Consider the following 16,144-nt stretch of genomic DNA (forward strand, 5'->3'; position numbering starts at 1 on the left):
GCATCAAAGGCCACAGAATAGATATTACTTTCAGATAAATAGTATGAATATCATACAAATATTAAAAGTGACAGTGCAGCTATTAAATCAATTTCAGAAGGCATACTATGAATATAATAATAGTATTAGAGGCTATAAGGCACCTATTGTTTTAGTAAGGATTCTACACTAGGGATATCATATTAGCATAAAACACCACTGTGTAGTTTTTTAAATTATTTTTAGATGCTACAATATGGATATTATATTAGTATTAAAGGCAAAAAGACAGCTCTTGTATCAGTTTTAGATGCCACATGTATATCACAATAGAATTAAAAGCCACAGGGCTGCTATTATATCAGTTTTCAATGCAATGCTATGATTAATACATTAATACACAAGGCCACAGAGAAGCTATAATATTCATTTTCAATACTATAGTATAGATATAATAATAGTATTAAATACCATTATGCAGCTATTATATTTTATTTATTTATTTATCTATCAATCAATCAGGGATTGAACTCAGGGGCACTTGACCACTGAGCAACATCATTAGCCCTATTTTGTAGTTTGTTTAGAGACAGGGTCTCACTGAGTTGCTTAATGCCTCACAGTGGCTGAGGCTGGCTTTGAATTCACAATTCTCCTGTCTCAGCCTCCCAAACCACTGGGATTACAGGCATGTGCCACTGTGCCTGGCTTATAATGTTTTTAAATGCTTTAGTAAGGATGTCATATGTTTTTAAATGCTTTAATAAGGATGTCATATTAGCTATGAAATGCACATTGCAGATATTATATCAGCTTTGGACACTATTATGAATATCATATTAATATTAAAGGCAGCTATTATATCAATTTTAGATGCTGTAATAAGAATGTCATATTACTAATAAAGCCACAGGGAAGCTACTCTATCAGTTTTTAATGATCTAACATGAATATAACATCAGTATTAAAGACCACATGGTAGCTATTATATCATTTTTAGATGTAATTGTAAGAATATTACATTAGCATGAAAAGCTACAGAGATGTTATACTAGATTGAGATGCTATGGTAAAAAAATATAGGAATTAAAAGTCTTAAGAGAACAATTATATTAGTTCAGATTCTATAATATGAATATCATAACAGTACAAAGGTAAGAGGACTTCTTTTTGATCATTAACAGATGCTATAATATGGATATCATATTAGTACTAAAGGCCACAGGGTAGGAATTATATCCATATAATTGCTATAACTGAATATTATGTAATATTAAAAGGCCACAGGAGAATTATTATTTTAGTATTAGGGGTCACAGTATTGATACTGAATTAGTATTAAAGGCCATAGGGCATCTCTTATATTAGCATTAGATGCTATTGAATGGATATTAATATGAACAGCCACAAAGAGCTATAATATTCCATTAACAGGCCACAGTATGGATACAATATTAATGGAAAATACACAGGATGCACAGGGATGCTCTTTCAGTACTTTGAGAAGTTTAGAATACATATTACATTAATATTAAAGCTCCAAAGTTCAGTTATTATATTAGTTTTATATGCTATGCAATGACTAGCCTATTAGTAAAAGGAATTATATTAGTTTAGGTGCTATACTTTGGATAACAGATTACTATTTTTTTAAAAGAGAGAGAGAGAGAGAGAGAGAGAGAGAGAGAGAGAGAGAGAGAGAAGAGAGAGAGAATTTTTTAATATTTATTTTTCAGTTTTCAGTGGACACAACATCATTATTTTATTTTATGTGGTGCTGAGAATCAAGCCCAGGACCCTGTGCATGCCAGGTCAGCGCATTACTGCTTGAGCCACATCCCCAGCCAAACAGATTACTATTAAATGCCAGAGGTCAGCTATTATGTTAACTTTATATGCTATCATATGGATATGCTATATTATAGGGTTTATTGCTATCATATGGATATTTTACTTAAAAAATGACAAGAGGGCTATTTCATTAGTTTTAGAGGACATAATATGGATAAAATATTAATGTTAAATGCCACAGTCTAGCAATTATATTAGTTTTAGGACATATAGTTTGGGTATATTACCTATATGGGCCACAGGGCTAATATTTTATCAGTTTTAGATTCTATAATGGGTATCATATAAATATTAAGGCCAAAGAGCGAGTATTATATCAAGTTAAGATGCTATAATAAGGATTTCTATTGATATTAAAGAATACAGAGCAGCTATTATATCAATTTTAGATGCAATGGTATGTATTACATTAGCTTTAAGGGCAACAGGGAATATATTATATTATCTTGAAATGCTATAATATGGATATTGCTTTAGTATAAAGGGCTATAAGGAGGCTATAATGTTACTTTTGGATATTATGGCATGAATATTATATTAACATTAAATGTCACAGGGAAACTATTATATATCAGTTTTAGATGTTACACTCTTAATATCATATTAGCATTAAAGGCATCAGGGCAACTATTGTATTTATTTTAGATCTATGACATGTATATTATTATTTCTGTCATCTTTTTTGCTGCTTTGACCAAAGGACCTGACAAGAACAATTTTAAAGGAGGAAAAGTTCATTTAGGGGCTCACAGTTTCAGAGATCTCAGCCAATAGATGGCCAACTCTATTCCTTGGGGCTTAAGGTGGGGCGGAAGAGTGTGGTAAAGGAAAGTGGTGATCAGGAAGCAGAGAACCTAAGCTCAGTTCACCAAATATGTACCCCAAAGGCACAGCCTCAATGACCCACCTCCTCCAGCTACACACTATCAGCCTGCAGTTACCACTCAGTTAATTCCTGTCAAGAGGATTACTAATTTGGGTTAAGGCTCTCATAACCCATCATTTCACCTTTAAACTTCCTTACATTGTCTCACACATGAGCATATTCAAACAAATTATTTGGTATTAAGGCCACAGTGCATCTATTATTTTAAATGCTGCAGTATGGATATTATATTAATATTAAAGACCACAGGTAGCTAATATATTTTATTAGCTTTGGATACTATAGGATGGATATCATAGAAATATCAAAGGCCACAGGACAACTATTGCATCAGTTTCAGATGTTCCAAAATGAATATCATATTAGAATTAAAAACTCCAGGTCAATAATTATGTACTATTAGATACTCAAGTATGAATATCATGTTAGCATTAAAGTCAACATGGCAGTATATTGATTTTAATACTATCCTATAAATATGTAAATATCAATAGTTATTAATATTATATCTATAATATAGCATCTTAAATTAATATTACATATTACATATCAATAGTTGACATTAAAAATATCATCCCTCTTCTCTTTTAAAAGTGATTTGAAATTTTCTTACAATAATTTCATATGAATTTGGAAGAGGCACTGTGGCATATGTATGTATGTGGAAATACATGACCTTTTTTAAAAATCTTTATTTTTAGTTGTAGTTGAACACAATACCTTTGTTTTATTTACTTATTTTTATGTGGTGCCCAGGACCAAACCCAGGGACTCACACATGCTAGTCGAGGACTCTACTGCTAAGCCACAACCCCAGCCCCAATACAAGATCTTTTTAAACCATACCTCTCATACTTGAGTCCTGTCAAAGACATCTGTGTGTGTGGTGCAGGGATGGACTCTATGGCCTCTCATATGCCAGGCAAGTGCTCTGCTACTGAGCTACACATCCTGTCTCCAAAGATAACTTAATAAGTGAAAAATAATTAAAATCATTTGATTATGAGCATTTTCAAACAATAAAATTCTCTCAAAAAAGCCAATTCTCTCGATCAAAAACAAAGTAAGCTAAAAGTAATTTTTTAAATATTCCTTATAAAAGAAATAGAAGTCCACAGAATTAAAAATTCTATAAAGGTCTACAATGTGGCACAAAGGCAGAGCATTTGCCTGGCATGTGTCAGGCCCTGGGTTCAATCATCAGCACCACATATAAATATACAAAATAAGTAAATAAAATAAAAAGATCCACTGACAACTAAAAAAAAATAGTTAAAAATTCTGAAGAAAACTGAAAGAATATTAATCAAAAATTGAATTGGAAAAACCTACTGCACAGAACTGGAGACCTGGAGGCCATGGGGAATTATATTACAAAATAACTCTAAAATAAGAAAATGAATCAATTAGCATACAAAACCTTAGACTGGTACTTAGAGTTCCTCCACTGGATGGGATCCTGGGATCATCAGGGCTCAAGGCTGACTGTCATCTGCCCTTTAACAAATTCTGATTTTATTTCATGATCTATAGAGAAAATAAAATGAGAGAAGGTGACTTTTCTAAAGTTATTTTATGGTATATCGAATTCTGATACAGTCACGATAATTCATCCAATGCAGGATGACAGTGTTTACACAACAGACATTATTTGTGCACCATGACAAATATACTGCCAATTAGCACAGCAGCCAGGAAGCTGCTCATCCTAGACTAGCAGAGACAGAGTCTGGAGGAGGTGGAGGGAATATCAGGAGGAGGAGGGAGCCTGGAAGATGGGTGGGGTCTGGAGAAGAGGCAGGGTCTTAAAGAGGAGGATTGGGCTGGATTTATGGCTCCATGGTACAGGGCTTGCCTAGAATGTGTGGGGCAATGAGTTCAAACCTTAGCACCACATAAAAATACATAAACAAAATAAAGGCATTGTGTCCACGTGCAATAAAAAAAAATTAAAAAGAGGAGGGTGAGGTCTGGAGGAGGAGCAGGACAGGAGGAAGGGAAAGATCTGGAGGAGAAACAGGGTCTGAAGGAGAGGTATAATGAGCCACAAGGGTGCAGGGCCTGGCAGATGGGTGAGACCTGAGGGAGGGACAGGCCCTAGAACAGGAGTAGGATGTAGAGAGACAGGGTAGGAAGGAGGGGGAAGGTGGTTGAGGAGGACAGGCAGGGCCAAAGAATATGGGTGGGGTCTGGAGAAGAGGCGAGGTCTGGAGGGGGAGGCCTTAGCAAGAGGGTCCTGGAGGGATGGTTTCTTACTAATTAAACTCTCCACCAAAACAAAAATGTGTGGCAGTGGTAGCTCAGTGGTAGGGTGCTTGCCTAGCATGTGTGAGGCACTGGGTTTGATCCTCAGCAACACATAAAAATAAATAAAATAAATGCATTGTGCCCTTCTACAATTAAAAAAAAATTGAACAAAACTAAGCAAAGATTAAAGAAAAAATGTGGTTCATTATTAAAAATACAGGGGATGTATTTTTAATAAATTCTGGCTTTGTTAGAAGTAATATATTTAAACATAAGCGGCTCAGAAGGCTGAGGCAGAAGGATCTTGAGTTCAAAACCAGTCTAAACAAAAGCAAGGTAGGAAGCAACTCAGTGAAACCCTATCTATAATACAAAATAGGGTTGCCCCACACCAGGCATCTCCCTCAGGCTGCTCTGAGGAGAATGGAACCCCGGGTGTCCCTAGAGACACAACCCAAAAGGCTCCCCACACCAGGAGTCTTCCTCAGACAACTCTGAAGAGAGGGGAACCCCGGGTGTCACTAGAGACGCGACCCAAGAAAGTCCCACACTGGCGTCTCCTCCAGACCGCTCTGAGGGGCTCTGAGGAGAAGGGAACCCCAGGCCTACTTAGAGAGATGACCTGTGAGGGTCCCCAACCCTGGCAGGATTGGGGAAATCCTGGAAACCCTAGAAACATGCCACACGAGGGTCCCCAAGACGGGCGTCCCCATCAGGCTGCACTGAGGACAAAGAAACCCTAGGCATTCCTAGAGCCATGACTCACGAAGCCTCTAAGCCAAGAGTATGCTGAGGCTGCTCTGAGGAGAAGATAGCTCCGGGAGTCCCTGGAGGCATGACACACGAGGGTCCCCAACCTGGGTGTCTCTCTCAATCTTCTCTGAGAAGGGAGCTCTGCCCCTCTCTGTGGAGTGACCCAACACTCCAGTGAACTGGGGCTATCCCTGGTTGGTCCTGAGTGGGAAGCAAGCTCTCCTTACTCTCAGGGAGGAAGCATTAAAGATGGCGGCGAGGCCCTGCCCCTTCTTGACCACGCCCCTTTGGCCATGTGCACATGCTCGAGGAGGGAGCTGCTCAGGGCTCAGAGGCGGGGCCTCTCCCAACTCCCTGGTGAATGTCAGTGCCTTCTTCCACTGAATAAAATCTATTCCCCCTGCAGTAACTAGGTCTGGCCGTGGCACCATGAGTAGCGGAATCTCAGGAGAGGAGAAATGGAGTCCAGGAAACCCCCTCTCTGCACTCCACCAGGCCAAGGGCTGCAGCAGCCTGAGACAGGTGGGCAGAGGCACAGAGGGAGGCTTCCACAGGGAGTCACTCAGGCGCCCAAGGGCAGAGACCACCTCAAAGGCTTCTGGGACATGTAGTCTTTAGAAGTTATAGTATTTATATTATATTTGGATTAGAGACCACAGGGTAGCTATTATATTAGTTTTTGATGTCATGTTATGAATATTATTTTAGTATTAGAGGCCATGATGTGGACATTATATGTTTGCTCCTCATGCTTCCCACCATCCCCTCACCGGCTGCCAGAGCTGCCAGAAGCTTCTGAGCCGTCTCTCTGAGGCTGCTCTGAGGAAAAGGGAATCACAAGTGTCCCTCCAGACATGACCCATGAGGGTCCCCATGCTACGCATCTCCTCAGGCTGCTCTGAGCAGAAAACCCCAGGCTTCTCTAAAAATATAACCCATGAGGGTCCCCAAGCCAGGCATCTCCCCCAGGCTACTCAGAGGAGAAGGAAACCCCAGGCATCCAAAGAGACATAAACCATGAGGGTCCACACACCAGGCATCTCCCTCAAGCCACTCTGAGGGGAAGAAAACCCAGGGCCTACATAGAGTTGCGACCCACAAGGCTCCCCACATCTGGCGTCTTCCTCAGGCCAATGTGAGGAGAAGGGAGCCCCAGGCATCCCTAAAACAAGACTCACAAAAGTCCCTAAGCCAAGACCCCAACCTGGGTCTCTCTCAATCTGCTCTGAGAAGGGAGCTCTGCCCCTCCATGTGGAGTGACCCAACAATCCCAGGAATGGGGCTCTCCCGGGTTGGTCCTGAGGGAGAAGCAGGCTCCTCACTTTCAAAAAGGCGGCATTAAAGATGGCGGCGAGGCCCCACCCTGATTGACCATGCACAGCAACCCTTTGGCCAAGCACAGCAACCCTGGCAACCGCCCCAGGCAGCTCTGAGGAGAAGGGAACCCAGGGCTACTTAGAGACGTGACACAAGAGGCTCCCCAGGCCTGGCATATCCCTCAGGCTGCAGTAAGGATGAGGCTGCCCCACAGTGTCACTAGAATGTGACCCACGAGGGTCTCCAAACCAGGCTTCTCCCTCAGGCTGCTCTGAGGAGAATGGAACCCCAGGCATCCCTAGAGACACGACTCACGAAAGTCCCTCAGTCAAGAGTCCACTGAGACTGCTCTGAGGAGAAGGGAGTTCCGAGGGTCCCTGGAGGCATGACCCATGAGAGTCCCCAACCTGGGTGTCTCTCTCAATCTGCTCTGAGAAGGGAGCTCTGCCCCTTCCTGTGGAGTGACCCAACACTCCCAGGACTGGGGCTCTCCTGGATTGGTCCTGAGGGGGAAGCCAGCTCCTCACTCTCCAGGAGGTGGCCTTAAAGATGGTGCTGAGGCCCCGCCCCTGGTTGGCCACGCCCCCTTCAGCCATGCACAGGAACTCTGGCGCCCAGCAACCCTGGCATTTGCCCCAGGCCGCTCTGAGGAGAAGGGAACCCCCAGCCTAATTAGAGACATGACCCACGAGGCTCCCCAGGCCTGGCATCTCCCTCAGGCTGCTGTAAGGATGAGGGAGCCCCCCAGTGTCCCTAGAATGTGACCCAAAATGGTCCCCACACCAGGCATCTACCTCAGGCTTCTCTGAGGAGAACAGAATCCTGGGCATCCCTAAAGACATGACCCAAGAGGGTGCCCGCACAAGGCATCTCCCTCAGGCCACTCTGAGGTGAAGGGAGCACCAGGCACCCCTAGAGATGTGGCCCACGAGGGTCCCCACACCAAGTGTCTCTCTCAAGCTGCTGAGGAGAAGGAAACCCCAGGCATCCCTAGAGACACAACTCACGAAAGTCCCTAAGCCAAGAATCAACACTGAGGCTGCTCTGAGGAGAAGGGAGCTCCGTGAGTCCCTGGAGGCATGACCCACGAGCGTCCACAACCTGGGTCTCTCTCAATCTGCTCTGAGAAGGGAGCTCTGCCACTCGCTGTGGAGTGACCCAACACTCCGAGGACTGGGGCTCTCCCGGGTTGGTCCTGAGGGGGAAGTCAGCTCCTCACTCTCAAGAGGCAGCATTAAAGATGGCGGCAAGGCCCTGTCCCTTCTTGACCACGCCCCTTTGGCCATGTGCTGTGCAGGGGCTCCTCCCAGCTCAAAGGCGGGGCCTCTCCTGGCTCCCTGGTGAATGTCAGCACCTTCTTCCACCCTCAGCAGTTAATGAATAAAATATGTTCCCACTGCTCTATCTAGCTGTGGACCTGAGGAGTGGAATCTCAGAAGAGGAAAAATGGAGTCCAGGAGAACCCCTCACTGCACTCCACCAGGCCAAGGGCTGCAGCAGCCTGAGACAGGCAGGCAGAGGCACAGAGGGAGGCAGCTACAGGGAGTCTAGACCCTCAGCCCAAGGGCAGAAGCCAGAAACAGACCACCTCAGAGGCTTCGAGGACATGTAGTCTTTGAGACAGAGTGACTTAGCCAGGGACTGCTCCAATTCAGAATCAGGGGTTTTAAGAAAATCTGTTAATTCCCAGCCCAAGGTGATCACTGTGGGAGGGTATAAGAACCTGAGCTCAGACCAAATTCCCAGTAGCCTATGAGAGCATTCTAGATCATTGAGTCTGTCCTGCCTATCCAGCTATCACCATGGATGCCTCTGGGAGCTGCAGGATACACAGATTCAGGGTTCTCAGGGTTTCTGGACAGTGTAGTCTGGTGCTCTGCTCACACAGTCTTTGCCCTTCAGGACCATGGAAGCTGTGTGCCATGTGTTGGCCCAGACACCCTGGAGAACCCTGGCAGTGGACTCTGGTGTTCTACCCATGCAGCCCTCACCCCAAAAGCCTAGACGTTACAAGTAGCACATTTACCCTCATACCCTCAGGATTCTGGGTAGTGCAATCTTGTATTCTACAATGCAGCCAAGCTGCAGAGGTCTCTGTGGGCTGCAGGCTACTCAGGCATCCCTAGTGATTCTGAACAGTGTAGTCGCATTCTGGCCATTCAGCCCTCACTCCAGAAGCCTATGGGGGCTTCAAGTAGCACATTCACCCTCATACACTCACACAGAATTCTGGGCAGTGTAATCCAGTCTCTATAATGCAGCCCCCACTCCATACAGAGGTCTCTAGAAATCGCTGGCCACACAGTCACTCAGGCATCCCTAGGTATTTTGGACAGTGTAGTCTGGTGTTCTGCCAATGCAGCCATCACTACAGTGGATTCTGGGAGCTGCAAGCCCCCAAGGATCATGGATATTATAGCCTGGTACTATGTTCAACTCTACAGTGACTACTTAGAGCTCAGAGCCCCCAGGAATTCTGAGTATTGTAGTCAGTTCTACTCAGTCAGCCCTGACCACAGAGGTCTCTGAGAGCTGTGGGCCATTGATTATTCTGGGTTGTGCAGTCCATCCTACCTAAGTGGACTTCACCATCAAAGCTCTGAGATCTGTGTAGCACAAGCCTGCCTAGACACCCCTGGGAGTCTGTGTAGTGCAATACAAAGCTTTCCCCAGCAGTATTCAAAAGGTAGGTGTCTGGGAGCTGCAGGCCTACAGAGATTCTGGGTAGCATAGTCCTGTCTTCTGCCTCCATAGCCCTCACTGTGGAAGCCTCTGAGAATTCCAGGCCACATGGACACGGGCACCTCCAAGAATTCTAGGTAGTGTAGTCCAACTCCCTACCCTGTAGCCCTCACTATTGCAGATACTGAAACTGTGATTCCCCCCTGATGATTCTGGATAAGGTACTCCATTGTTTTGCCTAATGTCCCTACTGCAAGGGCGATGAGAACTGAAGGCCACATGCTTGCCTTGGTACTAAAGACCTCACTGTGGAAGCCTTCTGGAATTGCAGGAAACACATTCACTAGTCTGTCCCCAGGAATCATAGTTATTGTAGTCTGACCTGCATAATTCACAGATCTCACTTGGGAGGCCTCTGGGAGTTACAGACTGCATACTCACCTGGGCAACACACCCCAACAAAGATTCTGGATACTGTAGTTAAGCTCTCAATCCAACAGTCCTCACAACAGAGGATCCTGACAGCTGCTGGCACTGAGATTTGTGGGTAATATAGTCCTGTGTTTTTCCTACTCACTGCAGAAAATTCTGAAACTAAAATTCCCCCTTAGGATTGTCGGTAATGCAGTTCCATGGTTTGCACACTCACCACAGAGGATGCTGGGAGCTGCAGTCCCTCATGGTTCTAGATAATGAAGTCTAGGGTTTGCCTGCACAGTCCTGCTGAGTATCACAGAAGGTGAAGACCCCATGATTTCCCTGATACCCTAGATATTCTAGGTAGTGTGCTCTAACAATACAACTGTCACCACAGAAACCTCTGGGACTTACAGTGTTACAGGGTATGTAGGCATCCCCAGAGACTCTGAGCATTGAAGTCTGGCATTCTGCCCTTATAATTCTCACCCCAGAAGCTGCTGGGCAGAGCAGCCACCCAAAAGTAACTGGTAGTATAGTTTAATTTTTGTCAGTACAGCCCTCTATGCAGAGGTCTCTGCAAGTTGCAGGTCCCCAAGAATTACGGGTAGCACGGTCTGTCATTTGACCTCACTGCAGAAGGCTCTGGTAACTGCAATGAGGATTCTGCAGGTAACCAGGATTCAGGTAGTACAATCCATCATAATCTTTGCATCTCTCACCCTAGAGACTCCTGAGAGCTTCTTACTGCATTTTCATGAGCCCTTACCCTCAGGCCCCAATGATACTCCAGGCACTGGGCCCTCCCTGCACCATCTTGAGTGGGCATTTGTGTCCTCAGACACTCAAGCCACACAAAATACATTGACATACCATGATAATCAGCAGCCAAAGCCTCAGTAAGAAATACTGTTGTAAAATAAGTTCTGCTAAAATATTACCTGAGAAAGTAAAGAACATGGCAGAACCTCCTTCTCAGCATATCAGGCAGTACACAAGAAGCTTCTTCCTCATGTTTTCCTCACATGGACTTCAGTCATCCTGAATCCACAGTGGAGTCTCCATGGGTAGGTGTCAGGGAGAAGGAAGCTTTGGTCCTCACCATAGATGTATCCACCAGGCATCCCCAGTCCATGGTATCTTTCTAGGTATGTTCCCAGGATAAAAAAAAATTTAAAAAAAAATTTTAAAAAAGCATTCTGTTCTACACCTTAGATAAAGCCCCTAGGAGTCCCTAGATGTGGCGTCTCTTATATGGGTCCCCAGGAGAAGGAAGTTTGATTAGGGCACAGAACACAGCCCCCAAAAGCAGTTGTACAGAGAAGGTTGTTCTGAGTGTCCCCGCTGGCCACTGTGGGCAGTGCAGGATGCTGGGTGCTAGGTGTTCACTGTTCAGAGCTACACCCCCTTGTGCTAGGCACAGTGAAGCTTTGAAATTCATAGTTCTGACTATTCCAGGTCATGATTTTTGAAATCAAAAAGAAATAGAGCCCAGCATCCTATGTCTTGATCAGAATGGATGGAGATAGCAAGCAGCAAAGTAGATGACCCATAGACAAAATTTCATTGATTTCCTATATTTCAGCCATCATGTAGGGGAAACAGTGAAATTTATAAACTGGAATAAGAAACATTTTAAAGCATTAATATTTAAAATAGAGACCCCAAATTTGAAGTACTTACATGTAAGTCTTAAAGTACAACCCTACTTTCAGAAAATCTTCTAATGTTTATAAAGATATCAAATGAAATATAAATAAATGGAGACATAGTCTTTGCTCAGGTCTCAATAATATAATTAAGATGAAATTATCTCAAACCTGATCTGAAGATTCAGTGCATTCCAGAAATTCCCAAGAAGCTGTTTATGAACCTAGACTAGACAGCACTGACCGCAAAAGAACACAATTCAAGAAGCCACACATAAGGATGCGAGAACCTAACAAAATACTCCCTAGACTTGAATTTAAAATGGGAAACTGTAAAACTCCAGAAAATGTGCATGACCACATGTTTCATGATAAGGTTTTATATGTAGCCCCCGCAAAAAAATCCATAAAAGCTGGGGATGTGGCTCAGTATTTAAGCTCCTCTGGGTTCAATACCAGCTACCAAGCAAACAAACAATAACAACAAGAAATCCATGAAAGAAAACCTGATGTGGACTGTAGTAAATTTCTCTGTAAAAAAAAAAATCATATAAAGAAAATGAAAAAACAAGTCAAACACTGGGGGAATATTTGGAAGATATATGTCTAAAACAAACTTGTGTAAAAAAATATAGTGAGATATTCAACAATAAGACAACATAATTGGTAAAGACATGAACAGACAACTCACAAGAAATATATGACATGGCAAAGAAGCATAGAAATGATTCTTAGTATCACCTGTCATGAGGAAAGCACAAACTAAGACCCCAAGGTGCACTGCACACCTACCGAGCTGCTACGGTCTTTACTAAGTGTACTATCAACCATGAGGATGATGAGCAGCCACAGGCACTCTTATGCATTGCTGTAAGAGCACACAACAGTTCAACACTATCAAAAAAACTAGGCATTTCCCTAAAGTTAGACATGGTGTCACCACACAATCCTAAAAATAGAGAAAACTTCCTCAAAAATGTACATCTAGGGCTGGGGACGTGGCTCAAGCGGTAGCGCGCTCACCTGGCATACGTGCAGCCTGGGTTCGATCCTCAGCACCACATACAAAGATGTTGTGTTCGCCAAAAAGAAAAAAATAAATATTAAAAAATTATCTAGCTCTCTCTCTCTCTCTCTCTCTCTCTCTCTCTCTCTCTCTTTAAAAAAATGTATATCTAGATAACAGCATGCAATTACATATCGTAGTTCTATACACAATGCCCCAATAGCTTAAGCAATCAGGATGTGCTTCAATGGGTAAACAAACAGCATAACTGCTATGAATCTATGCCATGGAGACCCTTGTATCTCTGAGCTCCCCCAGGTGTCTACTCTGGTCTGGAACCTGGACTGCCCTGACCTTTGCATACCTCACAGAGGGAAAAGTGAATTCTGAATAGAAAAACCTGTATATGCAGCTGATTAACTCAGGCTCAGTATGCAGTTGCTGCCTATGGAAAGAGATTTCAAAGTGGTAAACTCAGAAAAATGCAAGCACAACAACCCAGGCCTGCATCTTTGTCCATCCATAGGAGCTTCCAGGGATACAACGGACAAACATGAAGGCAACTCCAGGATCCCCAAAGAACCACATCTAGGGGAGAACCTGGAGGTGACTGCCATTAGGGTCCCTATGACCCACCTCTGATTAGCTTAGAGGACATTATGATACAGCTTCATACCCCCATCCCAACTTTTAATTTTATCTCTTTTCCACAGGTAGCAAATGCATCCTGAGCTTGGATTCTGTTGATTGATTAGCTTGTTTAGTGTTGTAGACAGAGCTGTGCCACTACCTAGTCCTGATGCACAACCTCTGAAATTCACTGTTCTGGTTATTCAACATATGTTTGCATATTTTAGCTAAAAGAGAGCCCATCATCCCATGTTTTGATCTAAAAGGATGGTGCTATGGTTTGAATATTTTCCACCCATATTTTATGTCCCCAAAGCCCTGGATCCCAGAAAGTCCAGGGCTGAACAAACCACCCCTCATATTCTCTTTCAGCTCCCCTCTTGCCATCCACACCTTGGAACAGCCAAAATATCTCTTTTAATCTCAGCAGGGAGAGTCCCTCAGGAATGTACAAAAGATGATACTCCACTTGGTCATGGTGTCTCACCTATGCCCACTGGGCCCAGCTGGCCCTTTGAGGGAGTGAGCATAGAACAAGCTTGGAGTAATCCAAGACAAAGTCAGATAAGTGGAAGGGAAGGGGGGCTGGTGGTCAGTATACTGAGAGTAGACACCTTTCCCCGTAGGGGCTGAGCACAGAAAATAAGGAGGGGCTTCCTGCCTCCATCCAGATGACCTCTGGATACTGCGCAGGTACCCCTTCCCAGGAGGTCCTGTCCTAGTCAAGGGTCAGCTGCAGGGTGGTGCCTGATTCTAATCCCAGCAGCTTAGGAGGCTGAGATTGCAAGTTCAAAGTCAGCCTCAGCAATTTAGCAAGGCCCTGAGCAACTCAGTGAGATCCTGTCTCTAAAGAAAATATTTTAAAAGGCTGAGGATGTGAATCAGTGGTTAAGTACCTCTGGGTTCAATTTCTGGCACAAAAAAGAAAGAAAAATTAAATCGTTGAGCCTGAAACTGGGGTGGTTTTGCCAATTCCTGAGATGCACTCAAGTCTTCTTTCCTATTGTCTCTGGGCAAAGTATTTAGCAACTCTTTAGTGGTCATGATGTTTTAACAATCACACCTTCCTAAGCTCCAGTTTGACTCACACATTTGACTCTGAACAAATTAAAAGGTGTTCTTTTTTTAAGATGGATACAATATCTTTTTTTATTTTATTATCCTCTGTGGTGCTGAGAATCAAACCCAGTGCCTCACATGTGCAAGGCAAATGCTCTACCACTGAGGTATAAATCCAGCTCCTACAGATATCATATTACTACTATTAAAGGCCATGTGGCAGCTACTACATTTGTAATAGATGCAAAATATGGTTGTCACATTAGTAGTAAAGGCCATAGAACATATATTATATATATTAATATGGTATAGTATGAATAGTTAATTTATATTAAAGACCACAGGGCATCTATCATATGAGTTTTAGAATCTATAATACAGACAGTATATTAAGGACAAGACTGCTATTACATTTGTTTTACATGCTATAGTATGGATATCACATTATTATTTTTTTAATATTTTTTAGGTTTTGGTGCAATTTATTTATTTATTTATTTATTTATTTATTTATTTATTTATTTGTGGTGTTGAGGAATGAATCCAGCACCTCACACATGCTAGGCAAACACTCTACTACTGAGCTACAACCCCAGCCCCTGAATATCACATTATTATTAAAGACCATAGGGAAGCTATTATGTCACTCTTACATGGTATAATATCAACATCATATTAATATAAAGGGCACTAGGACACGTATTTGATTAATTTTATTATTTTTAGATGCAATAGTACATATATTAGTATTAAAGGCCTCGGGGAAGCTATTAATTTTTAATGTTAAATATGAATATTACATTAATATAAAAAAACATGATGCTACAATATTAATGTTAAAACAATTAAAGGCAAAAAGGTAGTTGTATTTAGTTTTAGATGCTATACTAGGATATCACAGTAATCTTAAAGGCCACAGTAGAGCTATTATATTAGCTTTAGATGCTATAATATGGGTATTATAATAGTATTAAAAACCACAGGGCAGCAATATGATATGAATATCATAACAGTACAAGGTAAGTACAATTGCTTTAGCTTTAGATTATATAATGTGAATAATATATTAATTTTAATCAACAATGGACTGCCAGTATATTAGTTTTGAATGCCATAGTATGATATCATATTAGCATCAAAGGCCACAGAATAGATATTACTTTCAGATAAATAGTATGAATATCATACAAATATTAAAAGTGACAGTGCAGCTATTAAATCAATTTCAGAAGGCATACTATGAATATAATAATAGTATTAGAGGCTATAAGGCACCTATTGTTTTAGTAAGGATTCTACACTAGGGATACCATATTAGCATAAAACACCACTGTGTAGTTTTCTAAATTATTTTCAGATGCTACAATATGGATATTATATTAGTATTAAAGGCAATAAGACAGCTCTTATATCAATTTTAGATGCCACATGTATATCACATTAGGGCTGCTATTATATCAGTTTTCAATGCAATGCTATGATTACATTAATACACAAGGCCATAGAGAAGCTATAATATTCATTTTCAATACTATAGTATAGATATAATAGTATTAAATATCATTATGCAGCTATTATATTTTATTTATTTATTTATCTATCAATCAATCAGGGATTGAACTCAGGGGCACTTGACCACTGAGCAACATCATTAGCCCTATTTTGTAG

General features: G+C 42.3%; 1 long non-coding RNA gene across 1 annotated transcript; it reads right to left on the reverse strand.

The window, feature by feature from the left end:
* Nucleotides 1-3,383: 3,383 nt before the first annotated feature.
* On the reverse strand, nt 3,384-15,270 carry LOC144370558 (uncharacterized). Its single transcript, XR_013430476.1, has 3 exons — nt 12,805-15,270; nt 11,074-11,276; nt 3,384-4,243 (listed from the first exon to the last, which is right to left on the reverse strand). It is a non-coding gene; the product is annotated as an uncharacterized LOC144370558 (long non-coding RNA).
* Between the last annotated feature and the right edge of the window lie 874 nt (nt 15,271-16,144).

The sequence above is a fragment of the Ictidomys tridecemlineatus genome, chromosome 14 (genome assembly GCF_052094955.1).
Source record: "Ictidomys tridecemlineatus isolate mIctTri1 chromosome 14, mIctTri1.hap1, whole genome shotgun sequence".
NCBI lineage: Eukaryota > Metazoa > Chordata > Mammalia > Rodentia > Sciuridae > Ictidomys > Ictidomys tridecemlineatus.